We start from the raw sequence: 27,925 nt of genomic DNA on the forward strand, positions 1-27,925 counted from the left end.
GCTTGGATTGCTTAACCCTTCTGTTTTAGCAACATGAGATTGCAGGGCTGTTCTAGATGTGTGACATTGCCAGAAAGCCAAATGGCTAGCTGTTGCTGCAGAGCTATGCCAGGGGACTGGGAACACCTGAGATATCTTCTCTTGCTTATCCTAAACTATGACCCAGGCTTGACCCTGAGTGTTGCTTTATGCTTTCACAACCAAATTTGAAATGAGTTATGGCCTGAAACACAGGTACAAGTTTATAGGGTTAGAGACATTAAAAAATGTTCATTACTGTTTGAAACTTTCAGCATTTAGGGTAGGAAAGACAATTAAGCAATCAAATACAGAATTGTATTTGAGCATCAAATACAAAGTGGTTTATCAAAATGTCAAAATTAGGAATGCAACATTTTGCTTTTTAGGTTATCTGTGAAGTGGCAAATGTACCTCTTACTGGCTGCTTTGCCAGTGGTAGGCGCCAGCTCACAGCTGAAGCAGGTGTATGAAATGCCTGTCATATCACTGACACATGTTCATCAGATGCCACCAACGGTATCGAGCCCTACTAAAAAATAAGAAACCATAATTACTATATAGTACAAAAGGATGTGTTAGGGTTGTTGGTAAATTAAAGATTAAATTAAAGATTAACCCTTGAGAACAACCTTTCATTTATTATCTGTCTTTAATTAAGTCCAAAGTGCTTTAAATATATGAGGACATATTTTGGGTTTATGTTCTAATTGCAAAAATGGCTAATTTATGTATAGTTTATTCAAGCTATTTTAATTACAGTACTTACGTAAGTTCAGGAAGCAGAATTTTATTCCATCTTATTTACTTACATTAATCATACAGTCAGAAAACATAGAAATAAAAAAAAAATACTGAAAACTTGACTGAATATACTAGGGAAATTTATGTGACTAAGTGTGTCCATATGTAGCCTGAAAATTTCAGCATACTTCAAATACTTAATGTAGGAAACAAACAGGGAGCTACATATGCTGTGATTTCCCCAAGAAACTTATTTTTCCCACTATTTCAACTGCATTATGTATCAAGAGTAGTTGTATATAAAACCACTTCTGAAGCTATTTTTTATTTATTTATTTATTTCATTTATTACTTGTACTTACTGAGATTGAAGCTGTTTACTTTCACACCACGTGAATCTCTAACCCAAGTTAAATACTCAGGGAGTATTTAACTTAATATTAACTTAGGGATCAAAAAAATGTTTCCACTTGTTCATATTGGGTTTGGCAGTAAAAATTTTTCAGGGTTAAGCAGATAACATGGCTCACCTGAGGAAGAGGTGTGTTAAACTGGTATGTTACAAGTTGGGCACTTTCTAGATCACAAGTCTTATTGTTCTGATACCTTTAAAATCCACCCAGGTGATTTACAGACCCTTACCCTCTGGTAGATAATTACTCAGGAACATCTCCTAAATCAGCAGCAAGCCTAAAAGTGGACCTCTATACAGAGATATATGACCATCTTGACTCCTATTCTAGACATAAGAAGCCATTTTTATTCTTAATAATTTAGGTTACCTCTAATACATTGAAATTCTGAGTGATTTATACTAGCACAATATATCGGATTACATGACAAATAAGTGGGTTTGCTTTATCATTGTGGACGTTTAGACTACTCAAACAACAAGCTGCAATGCTATTCTTTTAAAATTCCAGTGGCATGAGAACGTGCACATGTGCACAGCAGATCACTAGTTACTGCAGTAAAGGCAGTCTCTGCTTCTGCTATATATTTTCCCAACTGATAGGCTTTTTTTTTTTTGAGGTTGTCATATGGTGTAACACTTTTACTAGTTGACTCCTCCCACTTTCTTTCAAACCACATCCTGATTTTTGGCCTCAGAAACCAAACATATGCACAACTTGCAGAACAACACATGATATTGTTTCTGTATAACATCATACCAGCTGGGATATAAATTCTAACAGACAATTTTATGTGAATGAAAAATACCTACATTAAGACATTTTCCATAGTTATGCAATGCATACCACAGTAGAGCACATGGTCTAGTAAGAGATCCTTGCTTAGAATTATAACAAAATCCCCAAGTCAGGCCTCAGATCTTCAAACAATGTAATTTTGAATAGATCCTTCTAATTTCTATTTTATTTCTTCTTTTCTCTATTAGGCTTTGTATTTCTGAAATTCAACATCAGCTAGTTTGCTGGTATGTGAAAACCCCTTAACTTTTATCTACTTGCTTTTTTGTGTGTCAAGTGTAATAAAATTATTTTTTAACTAAAGAACAGCTAGTATTTGTTGAAATTCTATCTTGTGTCATGATTTGAAGATATGCCAATAAGAAGAACTCATCATTTTTGTGCAATTTATTTCAATATTTATTTTCAATAGTAGAAAAAGTCTTTGTTTCTAATTTGTCAGTGTTCAGCTTCAGAATTATTATTATTATTATACTTTTTTTTTTTCTTTTGGGGCCTGGTGGGAATGGTAGAGTGGTTGTTTTGTTATTCTCCCTTCAAGATAAAGATTATATACATAAGAGGGTTTTCTCCCATGGTCTATAATCAAGTCACCCTCAGCCCTCCTTGTGATTGAGTTTATACTTTCACAGCAAATAATTTCCTCCTGTACTCAAATTAATTTTGAATACAATTTTGAGAACTATCAATTTTTTTTCCACCATTCCCATTAAAATGTGGACAGCAGATCTATGGGAATTATTCCAACAATTGCATCAGTATTCAAGGATTACATTAGGTCTGATCTTGCAGCTTAACAATGGGAGCTCGTGTTGAGTTGCTGGTTGATTATGGCTCATAAATCCCTGTAGATCCAAGGCATTCCAAGACACTGTACCCCATTTTTTTTGGGATGAAATTCTTTTGTATTGATGTATAACTGTGCATTCAGCTCTCCTAAAATAATTATTTTTTCAATGGGTCAAGCTTGTAAAAAGATATCCTCTTCCTTGATCTCATCATTATATACTACTCAAGAAATCTTTCTGTCATCCTCTGATCCTTGGCATGGTAATTTTTATTTGCACTTTCAGATCACTGCTGGGAATACTGAACATCATTGGACCTTGTGCTGATGCCTGCTGGATACCATTACAAACAATTCAATATTAATTTTCTTTTTAACGTACCTTTTGATGATCTGCTGGCCAGCTCTTAAGTGAAATCGTGAACGTTAATGTTATGCGGTATTCTTTTTTCTTAATAAAAATATTTGAAAACTTCCATTATGGATTTATCAATTAAATGAACAGAAAATAAGCACCCCTTAAGTGTAAAATAATCTGTGTACCATGTAGAAAACAAAATGCTCAGGATTAATATTCTTCAGGGTTTTTTTTCACATAAAAAATAATTTCACCTTTTCATAATGTTTCGTATATAAATAATACTGTTCATGCTTCAGAACTGGAGGGATTCTGATTTGCCTGACACATCTATCTTAAAATGTTTAGGGACTTTCTGAATTTATTGAAATCGCCTTTGGGAAGTTTACAGAACTGATGCCAGAACTGGTGCATGAAATTTCTTCAGTTGTTTTTAGCACATTTTGCTAACAATTTATCTCTCAGATTGGGTAATGTATGTTCTGTAATTTGCCACAAAACATAAAATTCATAAAATTGGAAAAAAGATTCTTAACTTTGGCAGACATGCCTTGTATTCGTTTCTGTTTCTAAAAGATACAGCATTGCATCTGTGTTGTCAGACAAAGGTACATTCACAATACTCTCAAAACTTTACTAATGCACTGAAGCTCTTTGAGTTTTTCCAAGTAAAGATAAAGAAGGGGATGAGATTTGAAAGGAGAAGACAAACTTAAAATGTCTCTCTTTCTTTTTGTGGACCCTTTTCCTTTCCAGAAAAAAGTTCTGGTGAAATTTATGAAAAAGAAGTTTCCAATAAGTTTATTCTTTTTTTTAACAAATCCAAGGCTTTTGGATTTTATTGGACTTTTCTGTCTTTGTATAGGTTGAATATAACAGCTAATAACACAGTAATAATTACATGTCATTCTCTTTATCCTCTTTGTGCAATGACAATCGACAAAGGTGTCTCATTTCACACGTCATTTGTGACGTCCTAAGGTAATACTGTGTGTTTTGGGAAATAGCTGTTGAATGTAGTCATTAATCTCCATTTCGAGATGTGTAGTGCCAGAATCTGGACCCAATTCTGTAATTATTCTAAGCACAGGGTTCTTGGTGAAGTCAATGGTCTATTAAGACTATGCTCAGATCCCAGGAGGAAGAGTAAGATAACTTTAAACTGGATTACAGGACTGTAGGATTTCCCAGTCCTACAGCAGGGCTGCACTGGCCACAGCCCAGTATAGCGAAGCAAGTTAGTTTTTACTGTGGCAAAGCAGCCAAGGATCCAGACCCAACTTCAGCACAGAGAGAGCTCGTGAAATTGAAAAACAGGACTAAAATAAAAAGTACTATACATGCCTGAGAAATCTTATCAACTCTGGCAGAGATATTTATTGCTTGCTGATGACTGAGAATCTTGTCTTGCCCAGGGACTAGTTGCGAGTTACTAATAGAGTAAAAATGTGGGGTAAGCAGGGAATAACAGTCTATGGCTGATTACTCTTATGTCACGCTTTGGGAATGGCAGCCAGAAATGTGCAACTCATTCTGCCTTTAGAATCAAAGGCACCTAATTACAATCTCATTTTGTAAAAATACAGTGCTAATGACTTGCTTGTGCAGTAGCTGGATACCATATCAACTGCCATATAAGCAAAGTTTTTTCATTTTAACAATCCTAGTTATAGTATCCAACTGCCTATGCATAAACATTTGCCAGTTGTTGCTGCATGTCACTGGAGAGGAGAGATGCAGCAGTTTCCACTAGGCAGGGAAAGCCAGTGGAAGGTAAATTTTGTACTAAGATGTCCTATCTCACATTAGAAGAGCTGTTTGAAGTCATTTATAAAAATTGGTCTTTTAAAAGTCCAACCATGCTTGCTCAGGTCAGATTCTATAGCATTTCAGCAGAGGTTAAATCCTGTTTTCTCTTGTAATCTCTTCCTCAGAGTTCTTTTCAGTTTTTGCAGTCTGTCTTTTTATTGCTGGTACTCAGCTGTTTGCACCTTCGAGTTCTCTCTACACCTACTCTACTTCTGCATTTTGCACAAGTTATAGATCATCTTCCAAACCTTTGTTACCAAATGTATATATACACATCTCACTACTTGCAAAATCTTATGTTGTATTAAGGGTTACTTCTGTAATCTTCCAACTACATTGCTGACAGCAACCATATTGTTAAACATGAGGGTACCTTGTTTTTTTTTTCCTTATGTATGCCTTTCATTCAACAGATCCCAAATTAAGCAAGTGCATGGGTGACATACATTGACATTTGCTATTATTTGATCTTATTCCATGAAACTTCTTCAGCAAACTGTACATTTAAATCTGTTAATTATAGCAATGTCTATACTATTAAATATTTATCTGAAAGGAGTTCTCTGAAAGCACAGAAATGAGAATAGCTTTCTAAATAACTGGCTTTTCGGTACACAGCAAGGACAAGCTTTATACCAAGCCAAATTTTTCACATAGCATTAGATGGCTCCAGTGTTTCATATGTTTGGTTTTCTCCTACATGTCTGGTGCAATCTATCATGTGTAATTCTGAGTATGTCCTTTCTTCAAATGTGAATTGCAATAATGCTTTCATTGTGGCTGATACTGTGACAATGCCCATTCCTCTAAATCTATGTAACTGGCATTTTCTCCAGGTGCATAGCTCCTGTCTTCCCAGGTCTTTGCCAGTTGTCTTCAATAGCCTTTCAGATGAAGTAGCTTTATTATAAGCTGTTGTGTCAAAAATCAGATAGGATCTTAATGAAAGCAATGCATGTATCTATCTATTCACACTCAGGTGGTATTCAGAGTCTATCAAGAGGAGAATAAAGTCTGTAATTGTTAATTTTAAGAAGCATGGAGGACAGCCAGAAGAGTTGAAGTGGGAGCCCTTTCAAGTATATACCCTGAAGAAGCAAAAGGAGTAGTAATAAAACTGAACTTCCCCCTGTAAAGTGAAAGACTGTTGGAAGGATGGACTCATTAGCTAGGTGCTGAGTGCCAAATCATTCTCTATTTCCTTCTCATTACTTCCAGGCCATGACTGTGTTCTAACTATATCCCAGATCAGAACATTACCTGAGAATATCTGTGGGCTGAAAAAGAAACCAGTAAAACTGTTATGGTCCCAATGTCAGTAAGAAAATCAGGAGCATGATTTTTAACTGCTCCATTAAACAGTTATGTCAGTTGCAATTTTTGCTTCTTAGAGATGCCCAGCATTCAAAGAGTTGTTCACAAGTTCACATTCAGTTCTGATGGATTAAAAAAAAAAAAAAAGGGGGGAAGAAAACCAAACCAGAAAAACCTGTGATGAGCTCAGTTTCCTTAGGTTACTTGAGGAGAGACAGTCAAGAAACCATCCCACTCCCCAGTCCCTGCTAAGTCCTGATCTTTCAGGTTTACTCATAAAAGTTGGCACCAGCCCTTAAGTTGTTTGCCAGATGTGTATAGTCAATGTGTTTGGTATCACTGCTGTCTCCTTCTCTGACTCTCCAAAGAAAGTTTGCTGGTGACTTCTTCAATCATTAGCAGGATTTTCTAGCTTGTCCTTAGGAGCAGTGCAACAGAACAAGGGTAAGCTATCACAGACTACTGCTTTTATTCCTCTCAACACTACAAATTAAAACAAGAATATGAAAAAACCATATGACTTCATCCTTCAGACCACAAGTGAAGCTGAGTCAGCAAGTGGTGAAGAAAACGACATGTATTTATAGTGAATGAGAAATTATTTCTTTTTCATGGAATGTTTGTAGCTAATCAACTCAAATAGCTGCCTACCTAATAAATACAAGCTGCATATAATCCTGCCAAAAAAGTGTGCTTGGATGGTGTATTTGGCAGTGCTGAACAGCTCTCAAAGCATATTAGTTGTTCAGTGTTTGAGTCGATAGGCTAAGATGTGAGTAAGATTAAAAACCATATTTTGATCTTTTTTTTTCATAATGTGTGCTGCTTTTATTCATCCCTGAGTTTAGTTCCATTGATTTCTGGAGAGGTAATGGTGGCAGAAACTGCTGAACCCAAAACTCTTTCTTCTTAAACATCCTAAGTATGTTCCAAAGCTTTTCTTTATCTTTTTTTTTTTAGTTTTTCCTTCCCTTACACTCTTTTAGACATATCAAATGGGTTCAGCTTGAATCTCTCTCAGTTTGAAATTCACAGAAATCCAGCAACTATATTTATACATGTAAGGTAAATTCTAAGAACAACCTCTGAGTATTTTTTTTTGTTTATTGTATAAATGAGAGTCTATTTGCTATTCCCTGAAGTGTCAGATTTTGAAATCAATATATATTTCTTACATGACTTAAAAAACCCCAAATGTGTCATGTACAAAACACATTATGTATGATTTAAGGAGATTATGCTTTCAAAGGAGATTTTCAAGAAAGCATAATTTTAAAACTACATTTCTCGCATTTGATATTAATTACTTGTTTCCTACCTTTGAACACATACCATAGACCTCTTAAATTCTGAATGCCTCTGCTTTAATCACTTCATACTGTTCTGTCCCCTCTCTCCTTCCAGGACCTTTATGGAAGTGCAGGTAGCCAGGCACAAAGGTTCAGAGAGCAAATTCGGGAATAGTAAATTCTATTGACATTAGCTTCTCATGAATTTCAGCATACAGATTTATCCATGTAGCTCCCATTAAAATTAATGGGAATTATGTGACTCAAACCTCTGCATACTGAGCAGTTTCCTTAGTGTACTGAAGAGCCTGCATCTAGTTTCTGCATCCCTAAACAAAATGATGACCGTGCAGTGCCAATATATCATTTAAATATCACACGCATTTGGTGTATTATAGAGCTTTGAAGAAACATTTATAAAAGCAACCTTTGCATCAGAAGTCAAAAGTCCCAGGGAAAGTCTAATTTATATTGCAAATTTTGGTATGGTTTTCATCATAATGATAAAACAGGCTACTGTATTTGCAATTTACCCTCTAACTGTACAATTTTTAACTTAAATAACCACAAGGAATGCAATAAATGAAACATTTTTCAGAACAATGGTTTAAGCTTGGTCGTACTTTTGAATCATTTAAACTTATTTTAAATGACAGCCTATTAAGAGACCATTAATATAAACATTATTTTAAAATGAGATTTCAAGGAAAGGTTAGACCTGAATACGTTACAGTAAGAACAGGCAGAAGCTGATGAGATGACTTTCAAAGAAATAATACTATAAACAATATTTATGATGTATGCCCAAGCAATTTGAAAACAAAGGCTATAATTTACCTTTGAATTATATATATATATTTCTATGTCAATATTTAGAAGTCCACTGACTTAATAGGAAGTTATATAAGCATGAGGACATGTGCAGATAATATAGTGGAATAAATGCGTGTTCTAAGTGTCTAAGTGGCACAGAGGGATTCTTGGTGTTCCAAATACCTTCTGTATTTGTAGAATTTTTAAATTCCTTCCCTTCTTCCTCTTCCTTCCCTTTTCTCCTCCATCTCATCCTAGGGTGCATTCTCCTTTTACACACCACTCATAGCTAACTCTTGTGAAGTTGTGAACTTCCTCTAATTTCACTGACCTTTAGGAAAGCTCTTCAGTTGAACCCTCTTCAGGAAGCTATCTTATTTTTTAGGAAGAAGTAAGAATTTATGTTTCTTAAGTTTTTGCTAAAAGACAAGCTGGAAAAGGTTTTCAACATTTTTCCAGTAAGGTATAAAAGGTGCAATATTGACCTATGGGAAATTTAAATTTAGTGCCTTCATTTTTGCTCATACAATATGTCACTGAATGTAAAAAAGTTGATAAGGATTAAAATCCACCAGTGCCAAGCTGGGTACTGTCCTCACAAAAGGGCTTAATAAATGGTACTTTCAGTATGCTTGATAAAAATATTTATTCTAAGACATATTCAAGTTCTTCAAAAGACCTTACAGATATTAATTGCACAACTTCAATCCTCTTGTGTGTCAAAAATAGATAAGTAGGTAGATAAACAGGGACCATTTGACTTCCATTATAATAATTTTCTCTGGATTTGGTATGGGTGACATAGGAGAAAGAACAGTAGTGACTCTCTCATGAGAGGGAGAATGACTTCCCTTGAGCTTCTGGCCATGCTCCTTTTGATTCAGCCCAGGATACAGTTGGCATTCTGGGATGCAAGTGCACACTGCTGGCTCATGTTAAGCTTCTTGTCAATCAACACCTCCAAGTCCTTCTCCTTAGAGTTGCTCTCAATCCAGTCTCTGTCCAGCCTGTATTTGTGCTTGGAATTTCCCTGACCCATGTGCAGGACCTTGCACATGGCCTTGTTGAACTTCATGAGGTTTGTGCTGACCCACCTCTCAAGGTCCCTCTGGATAGCATCCCTTCTTTCCAGCATGTTGACCACACCACACAGCTTGATATCAGAAACTTGCTGATATTTCGCAAGTCAAACTAGCATCTTTCACACAGCACTAGCTCTCTCTTAACAGCAAAAAAAAAAAAAAGAAACAACAAAACCAAAACAAAAATCAGCCTTAAAATTTCCTCTCATTTAACAGATAACAGTATCAACTATACAAAACTTTCTAAACCAAAATCAAACTAGTTTGTTTATTTTTGATTCAGGAAATGCTGTCACTTCTTGCCATGTTTAGCAATAGTTTTGCTTTTTCTATAATTTAATGGGCTGAATATAGGATCAACTGCAATGAACTTTTGCTGTCTTCGTGACTCATATGAAATATACCCCTGGCTATTTCAACTTCGCCTCTGTTTTGTCATTACCATAAACAGCATGTGCACGTTGGATTATTAGTGGTGCTGAGAAGTAGCTGGTGCAGCTAATGTTTTCATAGTACTTTGACTAGGCAAGCATAAGAAATATTTTCCATTAATTATTGATATTATTGTTTCCAGTGATATCTTTATTGAGTGGGTTCTCTGGCTTGAGATGCAAATACACAGATGAATAGACATGTTTATGTGGAAATATGAAGGAGATAGTTTGGGTGGTTTATTTGTTAGATACCCTTTTTCCTGATATATTTTTCCTTCTACTGATTCCCAGATACCATGCTATAGATTATGGTTTGTAATGATCAGAAAGGATACTGACATAAGGTATTATTGTTGAAAGCAGAAACAGAGATTTTACTCACCATCTTGAGACAGTTAACAAATAAATTCATTACCATCATAAGAACAAAGTCAAACACAGTCTTATTCATGTGCCATAGAGGACTGTTCTGAGTTTTGAACAAGCATGCCTTCAATTTTTGTTGCGAAAACATGATTTTTTTTTTAATCATCATATTTCCCAAAAAGTTCAAGATTTAAATGTCTGTGATAGTCTTCATGATCATGAAAACAAAATTAAAACTTAGATAAAAAAGAAAATATAATCATGGCTTTTAATCTTATGTTTAGGCATTACCCCCAAATGTTTACTAATTATGCCCTTAAGTAACACTTCAGGATCAGAAAAGCTAAATGGGGGAAAGAATGTGAAGAAAAAAAACTATTCTTCCAAAAAAAATAAAATTGTTCACTCAATTAAAAAACCCTTAATAGAAGTCCATAGTTGAGTTCAAGTTGCCCACGGGAAGGTCTAATTCATGCTGGCCATTAATGAAAGCTTTGTATGACCATTAGGAAAAACTGACAAGTTATCACAGCAACCTTAGTAATGGTTGTTAACGTATAAAAAAAAATTAAAGCTGGATACTTAGAATGCACACTAAATTCCTCTTTTATAAGGTTAAAATTAGTAAAATCTGATAAGTTTAAAAGATTTCTTATTTCACCTACTGATACATTCCTATGCATGTTTTTAAATGCTGTACTGAAATTTCTTTCTTTTGCAGATGACAAGCTTATTGTTTGACTAAATGTGAACCAATGTCTGGCAATGAATTGGCCATTGTAATACTTCTTTGCTCAATTCACTTAGTATAGAGATAACATTTTCTAAACCAGAACTTATATCAAGCATTTGTGTAATTTAGATCAAATTAATGTCTAGAACTGTTTGTTGAGAAAATTAAAATAAGTTCTATTATTTTTAAAAAAAGAGGTTGGTGAAAACTAATACTTTTGAGAACTTATATATTGATTTCTGCATTTTTACATGCTGCTTTCTGCGTTTTTACATACTGCTTTCTGCATTTATAACACTCCAGATCTTCTGTTATAAATACAATGTAAACATCATCATTCATATTTGGAAAGAAAAACAATTCTAAGACACTGATACATTTTTTTAAGACATATTAATTTCTGATGTTCTTGGTTTTTTGTGTTTTCTTTTTGTTTGTTTGGTTTTTTTTTTGTTTGTTTTTGTTTGTGTTGATGAAATTTGCCAGTAGGCATTGCAAACTGCATACCATGTCACTTAAAAAACATAGTTTTACATGTCTGCGTCAGAGTCATATAGCTGGATAATACCAGAATGAGAGAAAAACATGCTTTATTTAATTTAGAACTCTATCTTAACCACTGGATCACATTTATGTTCATACAAACTATATCCAAAGGCTTTCATATAAAAATATTTCCACTTTTGCTGAAAGACATTTGTAAAGGTTATGTAGGATGAACTGGTCTGCAGTGTTGTGTGGATTTTTTTCTTAGACTATCATAAAAAGCAACTGCTGAGCAGAATTCATTAAACAATGCCACCAAATTAATGTAGTAGTTTAGAGCAATCACAGCAAACTATTGAAAAATAACACAACCATCAATTTTTCCATTGTGACTTAACTCTAGCGACACAGTAAATAAGAGATTTATTTATTTTGACTTTTTTTACAACACTGATAACATGTCCATTGATTTCACATGGAGATGTCAATGCAACAAATATTACAAACATCCCAAAGCACTTACTAGAAATAAATTAAAATTCTTAACTGCATCACTGTCATCTTTAACTTATATCTTGGAAAACTCTGAAGTCAGAGTAAGATTAGAGCTTCTGGTCACAGTCAGTAATACTTCTACTGGTTTTAAAAATGATGTTATTGTTGTCTGTTAAGGTCCAGGATGTGAACAAATTGAGTATCTGTCAGCCTAGAACATAGACATATCTGTCCTTACAATTAAGTGGTACTGACTTTATTATACACACACACACACACACACATTTTTATACATATATTTCCCTCTTGATTCTGGAATTTCTTCAAGGTCTAATTTTTTCTTTTTTTAAACTGTTTTGCGTTCCAGCACAGGTTCTGAGTGCTCTCTTTGTGTTATGCTCATTTTGGCAACTCACAATTCTCTCCCCCAAAAAAATCTCTGACTGTCTCATTTCACACTTCAAAAGCTTCCTTGATTTTCTCTCATTCCTGGAGCTTTTTTCTCAGTTTTTTTTTTTTTTTTTCTCCAGCAGTGTAGCTCTGTTTGCTGTCCATTTTATGGAACAAGTCTTCTTATTCTTCAGAAATATAGGTGGATAATCTCTGAACTTCTCCCAGACTCCTGTGTTCTGTTGTGTTCTTCATTTGCTTTGATGTAAGCAAACTCAGCAAACTTTAAGCTTACTTCTTTTGCCACTTCTGTCACTGGTGCACAAAGGGTTTCCACCTGGCTGATTTCTCTAGTTTGACCAGTATCACTCTTGGTGTGAGGCTGCTGCCATCAGCAGTGGGCGTACCTGGAGGCTGTTTGAGTATGACAACTTGTCATGTGCTGAAACCAGGACGCAGACCTGGGGTGGCTTTTTTTTGTCATTGCTTTTTTTTTGTTTGTTTTTTTTATTTTGAAGGTAACTATCCCATTCCAATATGCGCTTCCTTGTTTCAGTGTCATTTTGTCTTGTTTTACTGAGTATGGTTCTCCTGCCTACCTCTGATGTGATAGAATCAGTCTAGCAGAAAATATAAGACAACAGATGTGAAATGAAATTCAATTGTTCTATCATGCAAGTATTTTCCCTAAAACAAATTAAAAAAATTAACATAAATCATGAAGAAAAATAAATATTCAAATTATATTTTTTCCCAGATCTACCTGTGTCGTGGTTTAAACCCAGTCAGCCATGCAGCCCGCTCGCTACTCCCCACCTTCCTCCTGCCCTGCTCCCAGAGGAATGGGAAGGAGAATCGAAAAAATGTAACTCCCCCCCGGCTTGAGATAAGAACAGTCCAGTAACTAAGGTATAACACAAACCACTATGGCTGCCACCAATAATAATAGTGATAAGGGAAATAACAAGGGAAGAGAATACAACCACTCACCACCCACTGACCAATACCCAGTGTCGTGGTTTAAACCCAGTCAGAGAGCTTGTTCACTCACTTTCCCCCTTCTTGCCCTCCCCCTATTCCCGGAGGGACGGAGAGGAGAATCGAAAAGAATGCAACTCCCACGGGTTGAGATAAGAACAGTTTAGTAACTGAGGTATAACACAAATCGCTACTGCTACCACCAATGATAATAATGATAAAGGAAATAACAAGGGAAGAGAATACAACACCTCACCACCAGCCGAACGATAACTCGCCCTCTCAGCCCGACCAAACACTGAGCGATACTGCCTCCAACCCCGCAGACTCCCAGCCCTTCCGGCTAACTCCCAGTTACATCCTGGGCATGACGTGCTGTGGTATGGAATACCTCTTTGGTAAGTTTGGGTCAGGTGTCCTGTCTCTGCTTCCTCCCGGCTTCCCCTCCTCCCTGGCAGAGCATGAGCCTCACAAAGTCCTTGGCCAAACCAAAACATCATTGTTATCAGCTCTGTTCCCAGGCCAAAAGTCAAAACACAGCACTGCACCAGCTACCAAGAAGGAGAAAAATGGCTGCTACTGCTGAACCCAGGACACCCAGCCTGACCAAGCAGTGATCTCAGCCCTTCCAGTTAACTGCCCCCAGTTTATACAGTGGGCATGATGTCCTGTGGTACGGAATACCTCCTTGGCTAGTTTGGGTCAGGTGTCCTGTCTCTGCTTCCTCCTGGCTTCCCCTCCTCCCTGGCAGAGCATGAGACTCAGAAAGTCCTTGGTCAGAGTAAACATTACTGAGCAGCAACTGAAAACATCGGTGTTTTCAGCGCTGTTCCCAGGCTGAAAGTCAAAACCACAGCACTGCACCAGCTACTAAGAAGGAGAAAAATGACTGCTACTGCTGAACTCAGGAGAGCCTGAACCTAGGAATTCAGGACTAATAGTATGCTCCTTAATCAGAAAAACACAGCACCAGGAAGTTTATTCTGTATTTGTACTTCAAAAATTAAAATGGTGTTAAATGTACCTCTTCACATTTCCCATGGATTCTTTGAAATCACTATTACAGAATCATAGGACCACAGAATGATTCAGGTTGGTGTCGTGGTTTAAACCCAGTCAGGTAGCTTGTTCACTCACTCCCAGTGAGTGGTGCCGAGCTGACAACAATCGAGGTCCGTGTCCGTCTCCTCCCCCTGCCTCCCCGCACCGGGGCTCTCCCCTTCCCCGCTCCCGGAGGAACGGGGAGGAGGATCGAGAGAGTGCAACTCCTACGGGTTGAGACAAAAACAGTCCAGCAACAAATCACCACCGCTACTATCAGCTACAACAATGATAAGGGAAAATAACAAGGGAAGAGAATACGATACCACCGGCCAAGAGAAAACGAGCTCCACCCGGAAACCCCTGTCCTTCCGGGTCACTCCCAGTTACCCCTCACCCCGGGCATGACGTGCTGTGGTATGGAATACCTCCCCGGCTAGCCCGGGTCAGGCGCCCCGTCTCTGCTTCCTCACAGCCTCCCCTCCTCCCTGGCAGAGCATGAGCCTCACAGAGTCCTTGGTCAGGGTAAACATCACTTAGCAACAACCGAGAACATCGGCTTCACCAACACTGTTCTCAAACTGGAAGTCAAAACACAGCACTGTACCAGTTAACACAAAGGAAAAACATGACTGCTACTGCGGAACCCAGGACAGTTGGAAAGGACCTTAAAGCTCATCTAGTTCCAACCCCCCTGAAGAGATGATACCTTCCACCAGACCAGGTTGCTCAAAGACCCATCTAAATTGGCTTGAACAATTCCAGAGGTGGGACACACACAGCTTCTCTGGGCAACCTGTTCTAGTGTCTCACCACCTTCACAGTAAAGAATTTATTCCTGATGTCTAACCTAAATCTCCCCTCTTTCAACTTAAAGCCATTGCCCCTTGTCCTATCACTACATGCTCTTGTAAAAAGTCCCTCCCCATATTTCTTGTAGCCCCCCTTTAGATTCTGGAAGATTTATAGGGTCTTCCCTGAGCCTTCTCTTCTCCAGGCTGAACAAGTTCAACTCTCTTAACCTGTCTTCATAGGAAAAGTGCTTCAGCACTCTGATCATCTTTTTGGACCTCCTCTGGACTCACTTGAGCAGGTCTACATCTCTTGTGTTGGGGACACCAGAACTGTACGTAGTACTCCAGGTGGGGTCTCATGAGAGCAGAGTAGAGGGGCAGGATCACGTCCTTCAACCTTCTGGTCACGCTTCTTTTGATGCAGCGCAGGATACAGTTGGCTTCCTGGGCTGTGAGCATACAAAGCAGGCTCATGTTAGGCTTAGTCAATATACTCATGTTGTTCTCCTCAGGGCTGCTCTGAGTCCATTCTCCTCCCTGCCTGTACTTACGCTTGGGATTCCACCAACCCACATGCAGGACCTTGCACATGGCCTTGTTGAAGTTCATGAGGTTTGCGCTGGCCCACCTCTCAAGATCCTGTCAAGGTCCCTCTGGATGACATCTCTTCCTTCCAGTGTGTTGACTGCAACACATAGTTTGGTGTCATCGGCAGACTTGCTGATGGTGCACTCAATCCCACTGCCCATGTCACTGACAAAGATGTTGAGCAATGTTGGTCCCAATACTGACCCCTGAGTGATACCACTGGTCCCTGGTGTCCACTTGGACATTGAACCATTGACCACAGCTCTCTGATTGTGACCAAATGAAAAATTATATTGGATCCTTTTCTGTGTGTTTTTGATATTTCATATTTTCTCATAAATCTAATGTAAAAATTTCATATACTGGGATTATATCTGCAGTCTAACAGTAGAGGATTTAAAGAAAATGTGTGAGTTTGAAAATTTATCAACACACATTGTATTTCAGATCTTCTTATCTACCATTCCAAGTAAAAGATGTTCAATTGGACTGTTCCTCCTTCAGAGTAAGACCTTTTAATTTCCATTATTCCTTTATGCTGAATTGAAATTTAGTTCTGCTTTTACATTTATTTTCCCTTTTGTTGGCTTAGCTTTATACACCCTCCCTATTCCTATAGTCATAAGCACAAAGACTGCTTTTGCAACAGTATTGAAAAACTCTGATTTCCACTTATTTGAATACTTCATTTTGGCATAACATGAGGCACTGTCCCAGAAGCAAGAATTCTGTGCTGCTTCCATACCCAAGTTTTTTCTGTGGCAATGAAGACTTCTCTGCATCCAAGATATTATTAAACTGCCAGACTGTTGTTTTTTTTAGAGCCAGAATTGAGTAAATGCACTTGATTGAAATAAATTAAGTTGTTTGAACATGCCTAAAGCGATAGTACAAATATGTCACAGTTTTTGTGCCTCTTAACGTGAGTCTAACTGAATCCATTGGGCAAAGCATTTTCAAAGGCATCTCTGCTTCATTCATTCATGCACAGTTAAAAAGACAGGGAATTATTGTAGGGTATTTTCATTACAGTCTAGATATGAAATTCTTTTTGTGGTTACTGTGCACCTTGAAAATTGTATTCTGCATAGGTTCATCACTAGTCATCCTCTTTGATATGCAGCTACCAAGAGGAAAACATCAGAGAATTTTTCATATTATCCTGGACTTGATTTCTTCAGTACTTTTAAGAAATTTTAACTGAAAGCATTTAGTTGGTATGGGGTTTTACAAAAAGTGCATATTTTACTGTTTCTGATGGCTTTTTCACAATGCCAGTGCAAAGAAATTCACCTAAAAAGTGATTTATATGTTTACTAAAGTGCTTTTTCATTGGCTGAAAGTAATTGTATACCAAAGGATATTAATTGAACATGGCTGTTGGCATCAGCCATTCCCACTGAACTATGGTTTAAAAGAGTTTAACTGAAACCCTTCAATAGAGCATGATGAGACTGGTAATGAATGTGAGGCATCCATTTTATTAGTTTCAGTTTAAGGGGAGACATTAACAGCAAACATTTCTGACAATAACCATTTAGGATTTAAGGCAGTAGGAAAGGAAGATATCCCTGACTATTAGAGGCAAGTTCAATATGTAACCTCTTTCTAAGCCTCTTGAGCTTGATGTTAAATGCAGATAGTTGTTAATTCTCATTAGCACCATTGAAGAACCTTATACTCATATTTATGAGCATTTTTCAAATTTCCACATCAATTAATTTCTCTTTAGTTAATTGACAGGCTAAGAAAATTGGTACAGGCTGAGAAAATTTGGTCTGTTCAGCCTGGAGAAGAGAAGGCTGCATGGGGACCTCATAGCAGCCTTCTAGTATCTGAATGTGGCCTACAAGGGTGCCAGCTAGGGAGTCATCAGGGACTGTAGTGATAGGGTAAGGGGAAATGGTTTTGAAGTTAAACAGAGAAGAACTAGGTTGAATATAGGGAAAAAATTCTTTACTATGAGGATGGCAGGGCACTGTAACAGGCTGTCCAAGGAAGTTGTGTATGCTCCATCCCTGGCAGTGTTCAAGGCCAGGTTGGACAGGACCTTGAGCAACCTGGTCTAGTGGGACTCTTCCCTGGGCATGGCAGGGGGGTTAGAACTAGATGATATTAAATTCCTTTCCAACCTTAATGATTCTATAATTCTATGATTCTGTGAATTTCATTTTTTAGTTCTCCTCCTGCTGTACAGTAGATTTACAAAGTACATCAGTATTCTGTCAGCTTCCATTTTGCTAAACTAAAGAAGTAAAGGTGCTTTTCAGGTGTTGCCTGAGCTTCTTAACATTTCTTTTCTGCTTCTCTGAAGCACTTCTGCTTTGAATGCAACTGTCTTGCAACAGAATTGTACTTGCTATTCCACAGGCAGTCATGCCAAGACCTTGTGCAAGTGTATTCTCTACCAGTATTAGAAAACATCCTAGCACATCCTAAGATTACACTTTCCTTTTCATGGTAGCTTCACACAGGTAGTGATAATCATCATGTGATTGACTGATTAAACCCAAGTCTTTCTCCTCCTGTACTATTTCCAGCTGATGAGCTCCCAGCTTATAGCAGAAATTCTCGTTATTAGTCCCTGAGTGCATGACCTTACACTTTGTACTATTAAATTTCATCTTGCTTCTTTTACTACAGTCGTCAAGGTCATCTAATTCTTCCTGTATGCTATTCCAGTTCTCCTCAGTATTGGCCACTCTGCCAAAGTTTTTGTCATCAGAAAAATTTCATTAGCACACTCCCAGTATTTGTATCAAAGCCATCAAAGAAGATATCAAATAATACTGGCTCTGAGACCAATCCCTGAAAAACTCCACTAGAGATTCTCCAAACTGATAGGCTTCCTTTCAACTGAAATCATATTTGTCTCTTGTTTAAGCTATTTTTAAAATGTTACAATCCTTGTGTCCTGTTTAACTGGTAGTTCCCCATGTGATACTGCAGTGAAATTTTGATAGATTAGAGCAGTTTCACTGTAGAGGAAGAATTATAAACAAAATGTGAAAATGTGATGTAGGGAAGACAGTGCAATCAAATCAGGCCTGCATATCACCCAAATTGTTTGGAATGTTGGACAAGAGAAGACAAAATCCAACTGATTATATAAGCATTAATTCTACTGAGAAACATCTAATGGAATCTAGAAAATTGTCAAGTAGACTTATCCTTAAAATACTGGTTTGCAAATAACAAAACCTTTGCATATAGCAAATAAGAACTAAGGAATTTCTGGACATAAGCACATTCTTACATCCCAACAATGCTGCTTTATATTCATTTAGTATAACATCATTATTTAAGTAATAATGATGCAATGGTTTATTATCAGTTGGTTGCTCGGTTAATGAAGTGCCTGAGGTGAAGGCCACTGCTTTCTTACCCAACACAATGTTTTATTAAGAACAAGCATTCATCTTGATCATGGCACCACTTCAGCATCTACTATTTTGACAGCTTTATCTGGGAATAAGCTTTTATCCCAATGAAAGAGGTATCTGCTCTCATGGAATCATAGAAATGTAAAAATATTTAGGTTGAAGAAGTCCTTTAAAGGTACTTTACTCCCTAACTAAATTTAACAGCTGACACTAATGCACAGAGTATCGGCTCCCTTGCCTTATAACAGTAAAATACACTCGCCAGCAGTTATGTTTGTTTCCCAAAGAAATGTGACTTATTGATGGCTACCATTCCCAAAGATTAAGCTCCTCTGCTGATTGTTGCTTCTTGTATATGAGTGATTTTGTAGGTTAATTTTAATAACTGGAGGAACTTCTCTGATTTAGCTAAGACCATGGCCCCAGAAGAAGTAGCATCTCCACCCAACTGATGTGTCTGTGAGTGGTGTCTGAGGACGGTGGAATTCCAGGATTGGAACAGGGAGAGGCTGACTGGTTTACTGTCCTTTCTTCTTCTACTACCCCAAAAAGGGTTGTGTAGAACCATTTTCTTAAATGTGGGTAATTCAGGTATTCATAGAAGAACAAAGTGCCACAGTGTCCTGGGTTCAGCAGTAGCAGTCATGTTTCTCCTTTGTGGTAGCTGGTGCAGTGCTGTGTTTTGACTTCCAGCCTGGGAACAGTGCTGGTGATACTGATGTTTTTGGTTGTTGCTAAGTGATGTTTACCCTGACCAAGGACTTTCTGAGTCTCACGCTCTGCCAGGGAGGAGGGGAAGCCAGGAGGAAGCAGAGACGGGGCACCTGACCCAGGCTAGCCAGGGAGGTATTCCATACCACAGCACGTCATGCCCCGGGTGGGAGGTAACTGGGAGTTACCCGGAAGGACACGGGCTTCTGGGTGGGACTCATTTCTTGGCCGGTGGTATCGTATTCTCTTCCCTTGTTATTTTCCCTTATCATTGTTGTAGTTGGTGGTAGCAGTGGTGATTTGTGTTGTACATTGGTTGCTGGACTGTTCTTGTCTCAACCCGTAGGAGTTGCGCCCTTTCGATCCTCCTCCCCGTTCCCGGGAGAGCCCCGGGGAGGGGGGGGTGGGGGGGTGAGCGCCTCGATTGCTGTCAGCCCGGCACCACTCACTGGGAGTGAGTGAGAAAGCTGTCTGGCTGGGGTTTAAACCACGACACACAGGTATAAAAAACTCACAGGAGAGAGTAACACTGAAGGATCTCACCCTCCTGATGTGCTTGTGATAACTGGGTGACTAAGAGAACTAAGTGTAGAACATGTTGCAAAACCTTTGAAGTTTTCAAAGAACTGTTCCTCAAGTCTTTTAAAGAAAACCTATGATGCCAGGCTATTTTCTGTTCCTTACTTTTTTCTCACACTAGCCAGGATAAGACAAGCATACCTTAGTTGGGTGAAATTCTGGGGATATCATCCACAAGTAACTCAAAGGCTAGAAATTTTCTGTGAGTGCTCAAGGGCCACCCAACAAAGATATTTCCTGACCAAAGAAAACCAGAAGAAATGATATCTAGGTCTACATTTCACCCAGAAGATCCAGTGACAATGGCTAGACTCTCCTCAAGTGCAGTTAGTTTGGAAGCTGAAGGGAATCAGCACCTGGGGCCAAGTTAATCACATTGGGTAGTATATTTTGTGACAGAGATTGTGCGGTCCTTGATAATTGCATTTACAACTTGGTTTATGCCACACATTTTCCTGCAGGCCTCATTCCCTTTTCTTTAGTATTTAGAAAATTCTTGCTTTTATAGCCACAGTGGATATAATTTTATACCACATTAGAAAGAATAGATTGATAGGTAAAAACATTGTAAATTTACACTAAAAAAAGCCACAGAATTAAGTCAAATCCTGAGTGGAGTTAGGACAACTTCGCACTACTTGAATGATTAAAAGTTGATGCTAACACTGATAATTTCTGAATCAATATTGTTAAATTTGATCAAGTTTCTCACAAAAAAACATTCCCTGTATGTGATTTGCTGTAAGGAAAAAATGCCTTTCTTGCTGTTCACAATATTTGTGAATAATCAATCACAAGCAGTTGATTACTTCTATTCTCTCCTGTTATCTTTTCTTAGGTAAAACACATATATACTGATGCTATTACCTTACCCATTTCTGCTGATTTACCAGTGGCTTAAACCTTCTTTGTATCTGGGAGAATAGCCCTACTCTTTTGCCTAATCCTTCAATCCAGCAGCTCCACAATGCATCAGTAGTTGCCTCGATTGTAAAGCGGTGCATGTCCCTTGCCCATCGGCTGAAAGCTTTTGTACAGTATGTCAAGTATATATGCAATATTTGTTCAAATTGAAACTTAGATGATGCTCTCTTCACATGCATCAAGACATTTTATATTTCTGTGATTTGGAGCTAATGTTTTTTCCAATCCCAGACAGAGAGTTCTGATTATGGAGAATGATCCACAAATTTTTCCTTCATTCTGGAATAGCAAATGAGTATGTTTACTCTGTCATCTGAAAAGATGATACCCTGAAACTATACTATTGAGCCTGTCACAGCTGTGTTACAGGGAGGTGACCCATTTACTGGCAGAAAAGACTAGAAAATACAAAGCTAGTCTGAGATTTTATTTAAACAAAGCTAACCCTGATATGAACTTACTTGCTCAGATAATGGACTAAGTAATGATACCATAACTGCTCACCTATTATGACAAGACTGCTACAACTATGAACACAATTTTAATTTTAAAAATACTTTTAATTATATTCCTACTTTCATTCTAATGCATCTTTTCTAGAACATGTTTTTGAAAGACATTTTGCTACAGTGCTGTTTAAAACTTACTCAAAAATTTAGGGTGTTTCAGACAGAAGCAGTACAAGGGTTGGTCCTAGACATAACAAGAGCCATTTGAGAGATTCACCATGGGATTACCACTTAAGTACTTCTTTTTTTAGAGGTTAACACCATGAGGGGTAATTATATTATGCTATTAGCTTTCCATTATGTGCCTTCACATTTTATCCTATTGTTCAATAACTTGTGTTTGGGTTCAGCATATCTTCCAGAAAGAAGATCTGTCTTGATCTGTAGACATTAAAAGATAGGGAAGTGATCATACCATTTTATAACTTGCTCCAGTGGTTAACCACTCATGCTTAACACGTGGCTTAGTTCAGCTTCCAGCCATCAGTTCTTGTTATCCCTTTCTGAGCCTGATTAAAGAACACTAGTACTCGTTTTCTTGTTGTGAGAGTACTTATACTTTCACAGTTACTTCTCAGTCAAGTCACTGCTCAATCTTCTTTTTGACAGACTAAACAAACCAAGCTCTTGAAGTGTCTCACTGTAGGCATTTTATTCAACCTTTTGTGAATCTGCCACATTTTGTGGCTCTTTTCTACATTTCCAGATTAAAAATGAATAAATAAATATATAAAAATCCACAATTCTTTAAACTATGGACTACAGAAATTGACAAAATATTCTCTTATCTGTCTCATTATTGACAAATAAAGATATAAAAATTCCAAATTGCATTTCTCACTTCATTATTTATAGGATTTCAATTACTATTTTTCAGATTTGTGCCAAAAAGCCCTCTCCACTATGTTACTTAGAGCTTCCTGACTCAACCTATTCCCAGAAATGCTAGGCTGGCCTAGTTCATTTTCTTCCATGGCTGGTTCTGTATTTGATTAAGTTGCAACTTGGTTGGTTTTTTTATTATTATTTTATGAATGATCTCATTTCACCAGAAATTCAGAGCTCAGTGTACGGCTTTGTTGTCCCCATTATTATTTACTGACTCTCCAACCTTTCTGCCACCCACAAATTTTCTAAGAATGATTTATGTTTATGTTTTAACTCAAGGGTGAAAAAGTTGAATAACACTGAGTCTAATGTTGATCCCCAAGGAACCTCCTAGAATCACTTCCAGTTGATGATTTACCACTGACTAACTATTATGAGATCATTCATTTAACAAGTTCTGCATTCATCTGCTTTGTTCTCTGATGAATTTTCATTGTGTTATCAGTAATCTGAAACCAAACACTAAAAGTATGTTAGTTACAGTGGCAGGAATTCTAAGCATTCATTAGGACAGAATAAAACTTAGGTAGTTGCCTAGGTTGTAAAGCAATGCATTTCCCTCACCTGTCAGCTGAATATCTTTCTATAGTATGTTAAGTATTTCTACAATATCTATTCAAAGAGAAAGTTAGATGGTGTCTTTTCACACCTGTGAAGGTATTGCATTATTTCTCCATTTGCAATATAAATCTAGAATGATTGAAATGTTGGACAAGAAATACTAATAAAAAAACACTTCTATTTTTCGTTGCAGTTCTAATCTATTTTTTGTGCAGCAGAAGAGGGAGAGTAGCTGCATGAGTAGTCTCAGACAACGCTTTAGAAACTAACACACCACGTATTGCAAACCAAACATCTTTTTCTTCTGTTCCAAATGGTACACGTGTGGATACTAGACAAAAAAAGCACTAACTCATTTTAGGATATTAGGCCCAGAGAAGAGTTTTCAAATACAAATGAAGCTAGAGTAATGTGATTAATTTAAGCGTATTCTGAGAGTTAACATTAGATGTCTTTCATCTGCAAATACAGAAGCTTCAAATCTTGATAATTTTAATTGTTAGTCCCTACCACTAAAGAATTTCTTGGAATTGCATAGTTATCCTTAAGACCTCTTAATTAAAAAAGATTTCAAAATGCAACAAAAATTGCTGAAAGATGGAATTTAGTGTTGACTGTATCACCTCACCAGGGCCATTTTGGATCCTGTGACCAATGCAGAAATACCAGGAATAAGAAACACAGATTAACTTTCTGTTAGGAGACAGAAACTGGATGCCAGCTGTATCATCTGCTGAGATAAAAGTGGTGAATAATAGCGGCACAGAGGGAAGGTGAGGTGAAATAGAATTGTATCATTTAGCTCTCATATTTTCTATGCAAACAAAAATTTCAAAACAGGCTAGTGCAAATAATTTCTGAGGATACAAAATTATCATTAGTGGACTAACTATTGTGTACCTTAGAGCTACTTACAGAACATATCTGTATGAATGCATAAGCCCTCATATCTTTATGAGTGCATTATAATATTTCCATTAGAAAGTATTTCTCCAGAGACCAGAAAAAAAAAAAAGTGAATCTTCTTTTCTAAATTATCTACTGACAACCAAAAAAAGTAGAGTAGTATCTATATTAGGCTTTGGCAAAAGTGCACCCTTATCAGGAACCTTAAATACCTTGATAGACTGATTGAGAGACATCCTAGTAAATTGAGGTAGTTATTCACTGATTTTCTGCTCCAGCCAAACTTGCTTGAAGACGGCATTGATGTGCTCAAATGGACCAGCTACTATATTCCTAAGTCCTCTAACATTCCTCCAGTTACTTAAGATTGCATATTTGGGCTTTGGGACCAGTACAAAGATTGATAAAGCTTTTTAAAAAAATGCACACAACTTAGCTTTCATCAGATTAATGTACCTTACCAACTCAAGTAGTATCTTATCTATTTTCACTGTGATTTGGTTCTCTTTATATCATACTTGAACTGACCTTGGCAGCTGGCATTCTTACCTTTTATCAGCCCTGAGTCTTTTGAATCACCAGGTTATTGAGTTGTGAGACCCTGCCATCTTCACATGTGCACCTAAACTTGCTTATCCTTGTCACCAAATTTGGGTTTTTTATAAAGTGCCAGGAAAGGTGCATCTACTATCTGCTGTATCATGACTCATGGTCAGAATTATGATAATGTTAACTTTATTTTCAACACCAATTTATAACAACTGAGTGTAATTTATAGTCTACATGCTGACAGAGCATCTTTTTTTTTTTTTTCCTTTTTTTTTTCTTTTCTCTTTTTTCCCTGAGAGAGATCATCTTCAAAATTCCTACAGCATTCTCCATCCTTTACTATTCGCTATCTGGGATTCTTCCATATAAGTGACTCATCATAGAGGAGAGTAGCACTTCTACCCTTTGTGACATACTCTTTCAGTGCAGTAGCTATGGATCTAAATAAAAGACAACACGTTTCCAAGCACTTTTTTCTCTCAGGGCTCACTTGCTAAAATAGAAACCTAAGTCCACATGGTGATCATATTTGCTACCTCAGGGACTAATTTTCTTTTACCTCTTTTCTTTTATTCCAAAGCTTCATTGCCATTATCCTCTTGCTCCCCATGCACTAACAAAAAGATTTTAATGTATTCATTATGCAAAATCTTGTCTTTTGTGACCTCTGCCAGGAGTGCCCCCAAAGGACTGGCCAGGCTTAATAAGCTCACAAATAAACTACGGTGTCAGCCAAGGGCACTACTGGTCAATTGAGCCTGTACCATTGCCCTCTCCCCAAGCCCCCACTTCACACCTGAGATGCCCCGAGGTGGGATCGTGGGGGTGTTGTCTGCCCTGGAAAACTGTTAACCCTTTCCAGCAGCTCCCAGCTAGGCAAACAATACCCTTTGTGAAGACTGGAACAATCACACTGGCAATATTGTCTTTTGCTGCTTCTGAGATATGCTCTGCTTTCCTTTAAGACCCTCTTTTTCCTCTCTCCCTGGCTACATTGTTTAATGCTTCCATTCTTCTTATTTTGTTTATATTATGTCCTATAAAAGCTTTGTTGTGGGCAAGCCAGCTGGCTCATTGAAGGAAAGGCACTCTTTCATCAGATCCTTGTGTTAGTCTATTTTCCTCCTGCCCAGAGTTATTGTCTAGGTTCTGTGGGGAAAACAACCACTCCCCCCTTCAATCCTTGTTGCTGTGGCAGATTACAGCAGTTCCTCTCTGCTAAGCAGTCAGGCAAGGAAAGAAATAAGAGGGATATAACAGCATCGTCATTTCATATGTAAAAGATGCAGATAGGTATATACTATCAGAGAATGACATAGCCAGTAAAAATGTTGAATTTAGTGGGGAAAAATATAAACTTTCAAAACTCTAAGAGGTCATGCTCATAAAAGATAGATATTACAAATGTTAATGCAAATTATTGGTAAATCTGACCTGTCTACCCCAATATGACACACATTTAAAATTTATTATGGAACGCATTCAGAGAAATAGCTTTAGGGAATTCATTGCTCATCTTTCTCTTTCTTCCTCCATCTCACACACTAGCAGTCTCCAGACACCTTCTCTGAATTCTTCAGAAATACTGCCACTCTGACCTCTGTACCATAGATCCATTGACTTACTTCATTTGACTGTCTGGAGTGCCAGCTAAGGTACTAGTACAACATGTTCTCACAACTTCCATGGCAGTGTACATATCTTCTTTCCAGTTCACCTCTGTATTATGATGCAGAATATCATGACACAGATTGCTTAAATGATATCTTTTTGAACTTCTGATGTTTTAATATATATAAAAAAAAAAGTAAAAAACTTCATGTTATAAGTTCTGTTGCTGAGATCAGGTCAAATAGGGAAGACTTTCAAAATAATGAAAAGTTTTAGGTATCCAACTGCCATTGGCTGCACTGGGACTTAAGTATATAACATTTTTTCGCCTGCGTACTTTTTTGGCCAAGATATCCGGTCTGTTCCAAAATTCCTCTGGATTTATCTCAATTTAGAGATTAAAAAAAAACCCAATCAAAAAAACAGAAGGTGCACCCTGAAATGATGACACTGCTTTTTTTTTTTTTTCTGCCCTCCTTTTCCACCACCCAGAAATCAGCTACTAAACTTAAGGCAGTGTTTTCCTAGATGCTGAAAATTTAGACAGTACTGTGGGTGCCATTCGCTGTGAAAACCTAGTTGCTGAGCTTAATTCCTTTGATAACAATCTTAATAACAATCTCATACAATTCTTCGCAATGCCATAACACCAAAACATTTCCTCCAGCGTTGTAAGGAAAAAAACCCAAAACAAACCCCTAAAACCTTTTTGCATTTTAACAGGACTTTTACCAGGTTCTATTTGAAAACTGAAAGAAATATATAGTCACTAATCTGACAGGGTAAAGCAATATCAGAATAACACATTTACTGTATGTGGAAATGGAGAGTAGCCATTTATTCCTTTAATGTGTACCTCAACACTCAGGCTGCACACAGTAGATACAAATTATCTGTCCAGAAGCTCAGGAAGAAAAAAAATACCGTTCTTTGTCAATTCTGTCTCGGGATAGGAAAAGGCCTCCAAATGCCATAATAAAATGAAATGAAACCAAGGAAGCTAGAAAGGCCAGAATGTTCATCAAGATCTGGGGAGATATAAAATAGAAAGAAAAACAAAAGGCACTTATCAATAAATACAGTAAACACCCACCCTATATTACTGTGGTTACTCAGTGCTGACAATAAGCCTCTGGTAGGCAGCGAGGTATGCAGACAAAAGGCCCTTGAGAAGTTGTACCACTACATCCTGTATAATAGTTGAAATCTGTGAGTGTTTTTCAAGGTTAGACACAAATAAAGTAAAATTTTCTTATTAAGGTTCCAAATTACTCATCTTCTCCTGTATTTCAGTCCATTGTGGGGCTCTGAGTACTGTAACTGACCTTTGATAAACAGTCATTTCACCACAGTGATGAGACTCCATAAAAACTGGCCTGCACAATAGAATGTAGATTAACTGAGGGGCATTCCAGCTTTTCTTAAAAATAAGCCAGAATGACACCAGAGAATTTGCTCATAATCTAGCTGCATATGCACATATGCACACATTCTTTGTGAAATTTCTTTCTAATGAGATAATTTAAACAGTGAAAAAATTGCTCTCAATACACATGCATCAGGCAATTCTATAA

General features: G+C 37.5%; 1 long non-coding RNA gene across 1 annotated transcript; it reads left to right on the forward strand.

Annotated features, from left to right (window-relative positions):
- The first annotated feature begins 15,131 nt into the window (after nucleotides 1–15,131).
- LOC134171181 (uncharacterized) lies at nucleotides 15,132–22,777 on the forward strand. The gene is made up of 3 exons (XR_009967536.1): nucleotides 15,132–15,441; nucleotides 16,178–16,235; nucleotides 22,714–22,777. It is a non-coding gene; the product is annotated as an uncharacterized LOC134171181 (long non-coding RNA).
- Nucleotides 22,778–27,925: the final 5,148 nt, after the last annotated feature.

Source organism: Pezoporus occidentalis, unplaced genomic scaffold (genome assembly GCF_034315485.1).
Source record: "Pezoporus occidentalis ecotype Australia unplaced genomic scaffold, CSIRO_AGI_Poc_V1 ctg4, whole genome shotgun sequence".
NCBI lineage: Eukaryota > Metazoa > Chordata > Aves > Psittaciformes > Psittacidae > Pezoporus > Pezoporus occidentalis.